At 41.7% G+C, this 8,591-nt stretch overlaps 1 protein-coding gene across 1 annotated transcript in view; it reads right to left on the reverse strand.

Moving 5' to 3' along the window:
- VILL (villin like) overlaps positions 1–7,910 on the reverse strand; it is a 119,069-nt gene extending 111,159 nt beyond the window's left edge. The window contains exon 1 of the mRNA XM_040352794.1: positions 7,769–7,910. The gene's annotated coding sequence lies outside the window, so the exon portion shown is untranslated. The remainder of the gene's footprint in view (positions 1–7,768) is intronic.
- Positions 7,911–8,591: the final 681 nt, after the last annotated feature.

Raw genomic sequence — 8,591 nt, forward strand, 5'->3', positions numbered from 1 at the left:
CTTAAAGGGTTAATTTACATTTTCACAAAACATTTAAAGGTAAACTAACCTACAACACCCACTCCTCTGGTCGTCGGTGCCTGTACCTTGGGTGATCTGTTCCCCATCTTCTGATGCCCTCTCCAACTGGTATAATAGTCCAGATCTTTAGAAATTTATCTTCAGATCTTCAGAACTAAACCCTCCTATTGTTTTCAGTCAAGGAAGCTGCCATCTTGGCCTCTGTTTGATCTTCAACTCCTATGATGTTGCACATGTGATCAGTTATGGCAACAGCCATTTGATGTTTTGACAGTGTGGTTGAGAGCACAACCAGTATGACAGTTACATTCAAAAATTGAACTGTTTTATAAAATTGTTAAATCGATGGGTTTAGTGCCACTTTGACCGCTTGCCGACCAGCTGCCATCACTATACAGTGGCAGGTCGGTACGTTCCCGCAAATCGCTATAGGTGTACATTGGCTCCTGTAAGAAGGACCCGATGCACATGGTGATAGCGGGAATGAGAGCCAGAATGGGGATCTGTCAATGTAATCAGACAGATCCCCATTCTGACAGGGGAGTTAGAGAGAGATCTGCTGTTCCTAGTGATTAGGAACAGCGATCTCTCTCCTCCTCCAGTCAGCCCAGCCCCCATACAGTTAGAACACACCCAGGGAACACACTTAACCCCTTGATTGCCTTCTAGTGTTAACCACTTCCCTGCCAGTGGCATTTATACAGTAATCAGTGACTATTTTTAGCTCTGATCGCTGTATAAATGTCAATGGTCCCCAAAAAGTGTCAAAGGTGTCCGATCTGTTGCAGTCCTGCTAAAAATCGCAGATTGCCATCATAACTAGTAAAAGAAAAATTATAATAATAAAAATGCCATAAGTATATCCCCTATTTTGTAGACACTTAGGGCCAGATTCACAAAAGAGATACGCCGGAGTATCTACTGATACTCCGGCGTATTTTCAAATTGGCCGCGTCGTATCTTAATTTGTGATTCACAAACAAGATACGACGGCTTTTGGCTAAGATCCGACAGGCTTACAGCTTCGTACGCCTTCGGATCTTAGGCTGCAATACTTCGGCCGCCGCTGGGTGGAGTTCGCGTCGTTTTCCAGCGTCGGGTATGCAAATTAGCTTTTACGGCGATCCACGAAGCTACTCGCGTGCGTTACGTCGTTTTTTCCCGTCGCAAAGTTAAGCAATAATTTTCATGGCTTAACTTTACACGAGCCATGGTAAAGTATGGCCATCGTTCCCGCGTTGAATTAAAAAAAAAAAAATTCGGCGTAAGTACGTTACGCACGTCGCCATTCACAAACACGTCGGGGCGCCGTAATTTCGCGCAAAGCACGTCGGAAAATTTACTAACGGAGCATGCGCAGAACGTTCGGCGCGGGAGCACGCCTAATTTAAATGGTACACGCCCCATTTGAATTAGACGGGCTTGCGCCGGACGTCTTTACGATACACCGCCGCAAGTTTACAGGTACCGTATTTATCGGCGTATACCGCGCACTATTTTGCCCTGAAAATCAGGGCAAAATCGTGGGTGCGCGATATACGCCGATACCCGCTTTCCCGCCACGAGTTTGAATACTCGCCCGCATATAGCGAGCGCAGTACACTCGTGAATCTTCGGGCAGTCTCGGCGCCTCTCGTACTGACGTCCTGACGTCCTGAGCGTACAGGACGTCAGTGCGAGAGGCGCCCGAGCCTGACCGAAGATTCACGAGTGTACTGCGCTCGCTATATGCGGGCGCAGTATTCAAAGTCGTGGCGGGAAACGAGCGGGAGGACGCCGCAGAAGGACGCCGGACCCGCCGAAGATGGACACCGGACCCGCCGAAGATGGACACCGGACCCGCCGAAGATGGACACCGGACCCGCCGAAGATGGACGCCCGACCCGCCGAAAAGGACACCCGAAGCCGCAGAAGGACGCCGGACCCGACGAGGCCGCAGAAGGACGCCGGACCCGACGAGGCCGCAGATGGACGCCGCGCAAGACACCAAAACTGTAAGTACAAAAAAACAAAAAATCTTTTTTTCCCACAGGATTGGCTGCCACTTTGGGGGTGCGCGGTATACGCCAGAGCGCGTTATACCGCGATAAATACGGTAAGTGCTTTGTGAATTAGGCACTTACGATGAAAACCTGCGGCGGTGTAACGTAAAGACGATACGTTACGCCGCCGCATTTGTACCTGAATCTGGCCCTATAACTTTTGCGCAAACCAAACAATATATATTGCATTTTTTTTGCAATATATATTGCAAATTCCTTTAACAAAAATATGTAGAAGAATACATGTTGGCCTAAACTGATGAAAACATTTTTCTTAATTTTTTTTGGGGGGATAGTTAAAAAATATCGTTTTTTTTTCAAAATTGTCGCTTTTTTTTTTTGGAGGCGACCAAATACCACCAAAAGAGATCTCTATTTGTGGGGAAAAGGGACATCAATTTTGTTTGGGTACCTCTGTACAGGATGGGAACCTCTGCGATACAGATCCACTCCCCTTGCTTTGGGAGACAAACCGCCAGTGGAAGGAGTGCAGACAACATGGAAAATTGAACATTGCAAAGTCCAACATACAAATTCAAGGTTGTTGCTGTTGTGAAGTTGTCCTTTAATAAAGCCCCTTAACTAGCAGCCTGCCCTTGAATTTAGCTTCAGCCTTAATCCAGTGATCATACCACTGACATGGGTCTGGCCAGCTTCTCTTCAGTCTGTGCATGTGGGCCATGGTTTGTGTCATGGTTTGTGCATGCCAATGGGTAGAGCTGTACTCAAGGAGACCAATGGAGGTGCCATGAGTACAGCTATCCATACAAATAAATGAGACTTTAGGTTAGGATTGCCAGTAAAGAGAGGCTGACAATGTCCATGTCAGTGATCAGTTTGAGCCTCCCATCCACTTCAAATCTATGCTCCAGTATTTACAATTAGAAAAAAAAAAACGTTTAATGACCCTAAGTATTTAATAATCTGTTGCAAAACTTAAAAAGTGTCTTCCCAATACAAAGTTGACAGGGACACTTAACAATTTGTGAATAGAAGTATGTTTGGTACTGCTAAATTATTAGACATTGACAAAGCTATATTTCTTTATAGCCACCCAGGCCTGGAGCAAAACACAATAGTCATTATTGTGTTCCTCGCCCATGTCAGCTGCCTTAACCATGTCAGTGTTTTTGTGAAATGGGCAGCAATAGCCCACAAAATGGCTGATCTGGCCATTGTGTGCAGGTGACAGGTGCTCTTAATCCATGCTCTTGAGTACATAGAGGTAGAAATGCAATGCACCAAAAATTCCCCACCGAAGCTTATCTACATAGAAACGTACAAAGGAGGGATTATGTTAACAATATTTGTTAAATATTTATCCTCTGAGGTACAGGTAAAAAAAAAAAAAACTCTAATGAAGTGTTAGGTTTCTTTTAAGACTTCCTTCTTTTTTTTATTCTGCAGTTGACAAGTGACGTTATAAACAGAATGCATGTTTACTTCCTCTGCAGTTTAGTAAGTAAGAAATACGTTTCTACACCAAGTAGCCAACAGGAGTTTAGTTTAGGTGTAGCAAAGTTTGTAAAAAAACATTTTCAATGATAAAAGACATTGGATAGAGTGAGGAAGAAGAGTTAGGACATCTTTCGTTTTGTTGCTGCCTGTGGGGGTTTTTTTACTCATTTTGTGTGATGGGTGTAACACAGAAAAAAGTTAGAGAAAATTCCTTTGATGGGGACTCATTTAAAAACCTACAGATGTTCTACTACAAAATATACTGGAATTGGGTTTAAAAGAGACACTGTTGTCACTTTGCCCATTCACAACCCTTCCCAACACATTGATATTCACCTTTCTCAACTCTCCTCCACTTTTCCTTCACTTTCACAGCGAGCGTCAAAATACCCAATGTTGGCAGAGCCTAGAGAGCGCAGTAATATCACCCTCTCTGTCTACAGCTCCCAAATGTGATCTGGAGGGACTGTATCTCTTTTGGAACCAAATCTATCTGTCCTGTTCTCTTCTCAGTAGGGATGAGTTTAGGCCAAGCTCGGTTTTGGGCTAAACCCATGAGAAACTGACACAGGACAGCAAGCCACCATCCTAATCAGCTGTGGCTACTAAATTCTTAGGCCTGCAGCTGCGTGTAACAGAGACGGGGATGCTGGTGACCGTATTGACCTAATATAGGCACATGGTCATATTTGGACAATGTCGTTGACCAAATATGGCCATGTGGCCATATTTGGTCAATGATGTCAATAGCATCCCTGGTCTTTTGTTATGTGTGGCTGTGGGGCAGGGAATTCCATCTGAACTTTAGCTCTCCAGTAGTCCCTCTTTTTTAGTCTGATGTATAAAACTCTATCAAGTGTACTATTTAACTATCAAAAGCAGTCTATTACAATAAACCTTTCATAAAACTTCAACATCTGTGTCTTTAAACCTTTTTTCAGGCGAGGCACCCTTTAAAATTATGGATAATCTCGAGGCACCCTTTAAAATTATGGATAATCTCAAGGCACCCTTTAAAATTATGGATAATCTCAAGGCCCCCATTCTAAAATGTAAAAAAATATTCTAATAACTTTACATAGTGCAGGAACATCCACACGTAGGACACCCAATGTTACAGGAGATTTATTCTTTCAAGGCAAATGCATTTTTGCACATTGGTACTGACTAGTATTCCAAGGTTTCTCTTCTCCCTCAATTTCTCTACCTCAGTCAGATAATGTCGCCCCAGTGCTGAGGGAGAAGGGGGCAGGAGGGTCAAACAAGGATGCTATGGGGGCAACAGACATCCTCCTTATTAACTGATTACGTCATTGGTTGTTAGGATGCCAATGACTAGAAAGTCGTAATGGTGCATAATGAAATCCTGTGGTTTTGTGTAACTAAAAGGCAGGCTTGATCCACCTGCTGGCTTGTATACAACTTTTGGTAAATTTTTAGGCATTTTGCCAAGGTATACCCCTGATGAAAAGCTCAAGGCACCCTGGTTGAAAAAGGCTGTTCTACATCATAGTATTTTCTATTCTGAAAAGCCAGCACAAATGAAGACTAGTACTAGTAACTGTTTAAGTGAAAATTCATCATGGTCTCCATATCTTAGGGCATGACTACACATTTTGTGCCCGCTTTCTTCTCTCAGGAGTTTGGGAATTATACCTCCATCATTTGATAGTGCTTAGGTCAATAATTTGTCTTGAAACCCAATCATTGTCATATGGTAGGAGGTCACATACTCATCTATACCTAAAGGCACTGGGTATTTTACACCAACTGCGGTGAAGGAGGAAATCCCTGTGAAGGCGTGTTTTAGTTGGTTGAGTGGAAAAGTGACACTGTCACTTCTTCCTGAACTATACATCCACCCAAAGCAAGGTAATTATATAAAACCACTTAGTAACACCGATAATAATTATAACTATAGAGAGTATTTAATTGGCTGCAAAAAACACTAATTAAAGTGCTTTCACTAATCTGTTGCTATTATAACACACATATGTGTCCACATATGTGAAATTCCTAAATTTTTAAACCTGAAAAGGTAAAACTGATTGTTTGCTTTGAGTGATTGTTCTAGATTCATAATCATTACACCTAGCACAACTTTACTACATAAACGTGTATATATGAAAAAAAAAACAATGTCCGTGTAACCTATATCCAAGGACTTAACATGAAGAAATAATACATTTTCAGATAACCTTTACACACACACACACCCAGGTACAGGAAAAACTGTAGCTAGACCAATCTGTAGCAGGAACAGGCCCCCAGGGCAAATTAGCCTGCTTAGGTGAAAGGGTGGAAGCTGCTGAGCATGTTTCTCTGCAGAGTCACAAAGGGAGTCACCCATTGCGTAGGTTAGGCATCTACACAATCCACAGATCTATATCTGCTCTTTTCTCTGACAAAAATATGTTTCCCTTTGGCAATATTATTTACTATTAGGAATTTTTAAATTACTCATACCTGAGCAGATCCAGCAGATCAAGTTTTAAATAAATCTACAATTAGCTTGGTCATATAAGACAACAGTTGATTAAGAACCAACATTTTTTGCAGGATCCAAAAGATTTGCATGAGTGACGAATGCATAAGTTTTAAAGATTTAGCCACAGGTGTTTATGTACACATTTATGATAGAATAGGTGTTGTGAATGCCATAAAAAAATTATAATTACACTGTGCAAAACCTAATGTTGGTACAGGAATTTATTTAGATTTAGCGCATGGAAAAACTCATGTTATCTATCCACAATACATACTCAACTTGCATGACCATGTGAAGAGCCAGGGTCGTTTCTTTGGGTTCCAAATGTACTCAAGAACTATTAGTTGACTAAGCATACCCTTTATGGAAAAGGATTGCTGGATTTCACTGTCTGGGGACTCCCCTCTCCTTTTTGACTTTTGTCTACCTCTTCATTCCCCACTTTCCTTGTACCTGCTTTCATACCTTTTCAATTAAATTTTACAATTACGCACACGCTAAGTTCCCTTCTGCAATTTCCCCATGAGGCTCCCATGATTATGGATTATTGTATTAATTATAGATTGTGTACATGTGTATCTTACCACAATGACTCCACCATGAAGTCGTTATGTATATTTAATTTGACCCTGGCTTCCCCTAACCTCACTCTACCATAAAAAAAAATAAAAAAATGATACTGCTTTAAACCTAATTTAGTAACAACCAGATATTTCTTTTAATCACATGAAAGATTCAATATTTGAAGAGTTTCCAAACAGTACCATCTAGGCATAGCAAAGAATGACTTCATGTATTGTTCTGAACAAATGGATTATGATCTTGTGTACTTCTTGTTTTAAATCTCACACAGCTGTACATAGTAAATATTATTTTAGCTATCTGCTCTCTGGCGCTTTACAAAATCAATTTCCGAGCGTTTACTCTCAAAGAGCAGAAATATTAGATATTGACTTGCGCAGGTACAGTCAGGGGTGGACTGACAACTCATGGGGCCACCGGGCAATAGAAGATTATGGGGCCCCTGGGCTTACAGATGGCCACCACGCCAGGAGGCAGTGCAGAGGCAGGGCAGCTAAAATCTCAGGATTTTCACATCAAAAGCATATCGGTTTCGGACATATCAAGGACAGATGTAAAAAAAACAACACAGATTTTTACATACTGTTCCTGGTATTATTGAGCCTGGCAACCTTGATGGGGCCCCCTAGTGGCATGAGGCCCTCGGGCAGTGCCCGAGAGTCCCAATGGTCAGTCCGCCCCTGGGTACAGTTGACATACACATTTATACATTATGATACATTTAAAGCTTATTGAAATACTGGTCCTACATGAAATATGGTGACAATTGCCATTAAACAGAGCAGACAAATGCACTCATCCAAGGGAGGGGTATTTTTAAACAGCCATATCTGTTCGATTGGCTGTAAATAGGTAGCCTAAAACCCTCCAATTTTTTCAGCCTGCATGAATGATCTGTTTGTCTACAATATTTACTTTGGTTAACATACGTATCAGTGCAAAGTGTAATTAAATATACAAGTGAACTCTGTTCAACACATTATTTCTAACTATACATCCAGCAAAGAACAACTGACACCTCTGCCAGGTCGTAGATTGTGGACTATACAGCACAGATGAGAGATAGCTTGCTGAAGCCCAGATCTAGAAGTTCATATGAAATGCACAGGACCTTCAACAGGTTATAGAACATTACAGAGATCTGAAGTAATTGAATGAAAAATACGAGAAGTCTTACCTTGGTGACAGCAAAGATAATTTCTTATATGTAGGTTTTCTCCGTCAGGACTGATAGAGTGTCCTGCCACCTATAACAGACACACAGTTCCAAAAACCTGTGAGCTGAGACTGAACTGCACTGATCCTCCTACCTGCTGGGCCAGCCCATCACACACTCTCGCATACCTCAGCCACAGAACGATGGCAAGAAGTAATTTGCATCAGTACTTTAGAATACAAAGGTTGCATTGCTAAAATTATACCTACAATAACGTAGTTAAAAGGGTTAGTAAATTATCACAAGCTGGCTTATTCAGTCAGGCAGAATGTACTGTAGTGGTGTGCAAAATGCTTTAATTCATAGCAGTCAACAATATAATAGTGTCCCTCTTTCTACATGACTGTCCATAGGGTTAGAAAACTGTCCCACGCCTCCCAAATTCCAAGGATTATCTGATTAAGCATGGGGCAGCCCACAATTTACCACATTCTATTATATTTTTCTGTCTCCATTTCAGAATTGAGCAAACCATAGGCTGCTAGATATTTGTTCACACTGAAATTCAGCAAGATTGTTCCCCAGAGCATTCAATAATTCCATCAATTACTCAACAAATTTTGCAGGAAAGTCTTAAAAATGTGTTCCATTCCATACCAGTGCTACTGTTTTAACTGTTGTTCCGATGTTTTATGTGTTGCTAGTTTTGACAAATGTATTGTTTATTGCACAGACTATACCTCCTGAAGAAGCGGTTCGCCGCAAAACCGGTAGAGGTTCTTCAAGGACTACCCCACAGAACTGCTGATACCTCACGGCTTCTCCCGTTTGAAATAACATCTTT

Source organism: Rana temporaria, chromosome 5 (assembly GCF_905171775.1).
Source record: "Rana temporaria chromosome 5, aRanTem1.1, whole genome shotgun sequence".
Taxonomy (NCBI): Eukaryota; Metazoa; Chordata; class Amphibia; order Anura; family Ranidae; genus Rana; species Rana temporaria.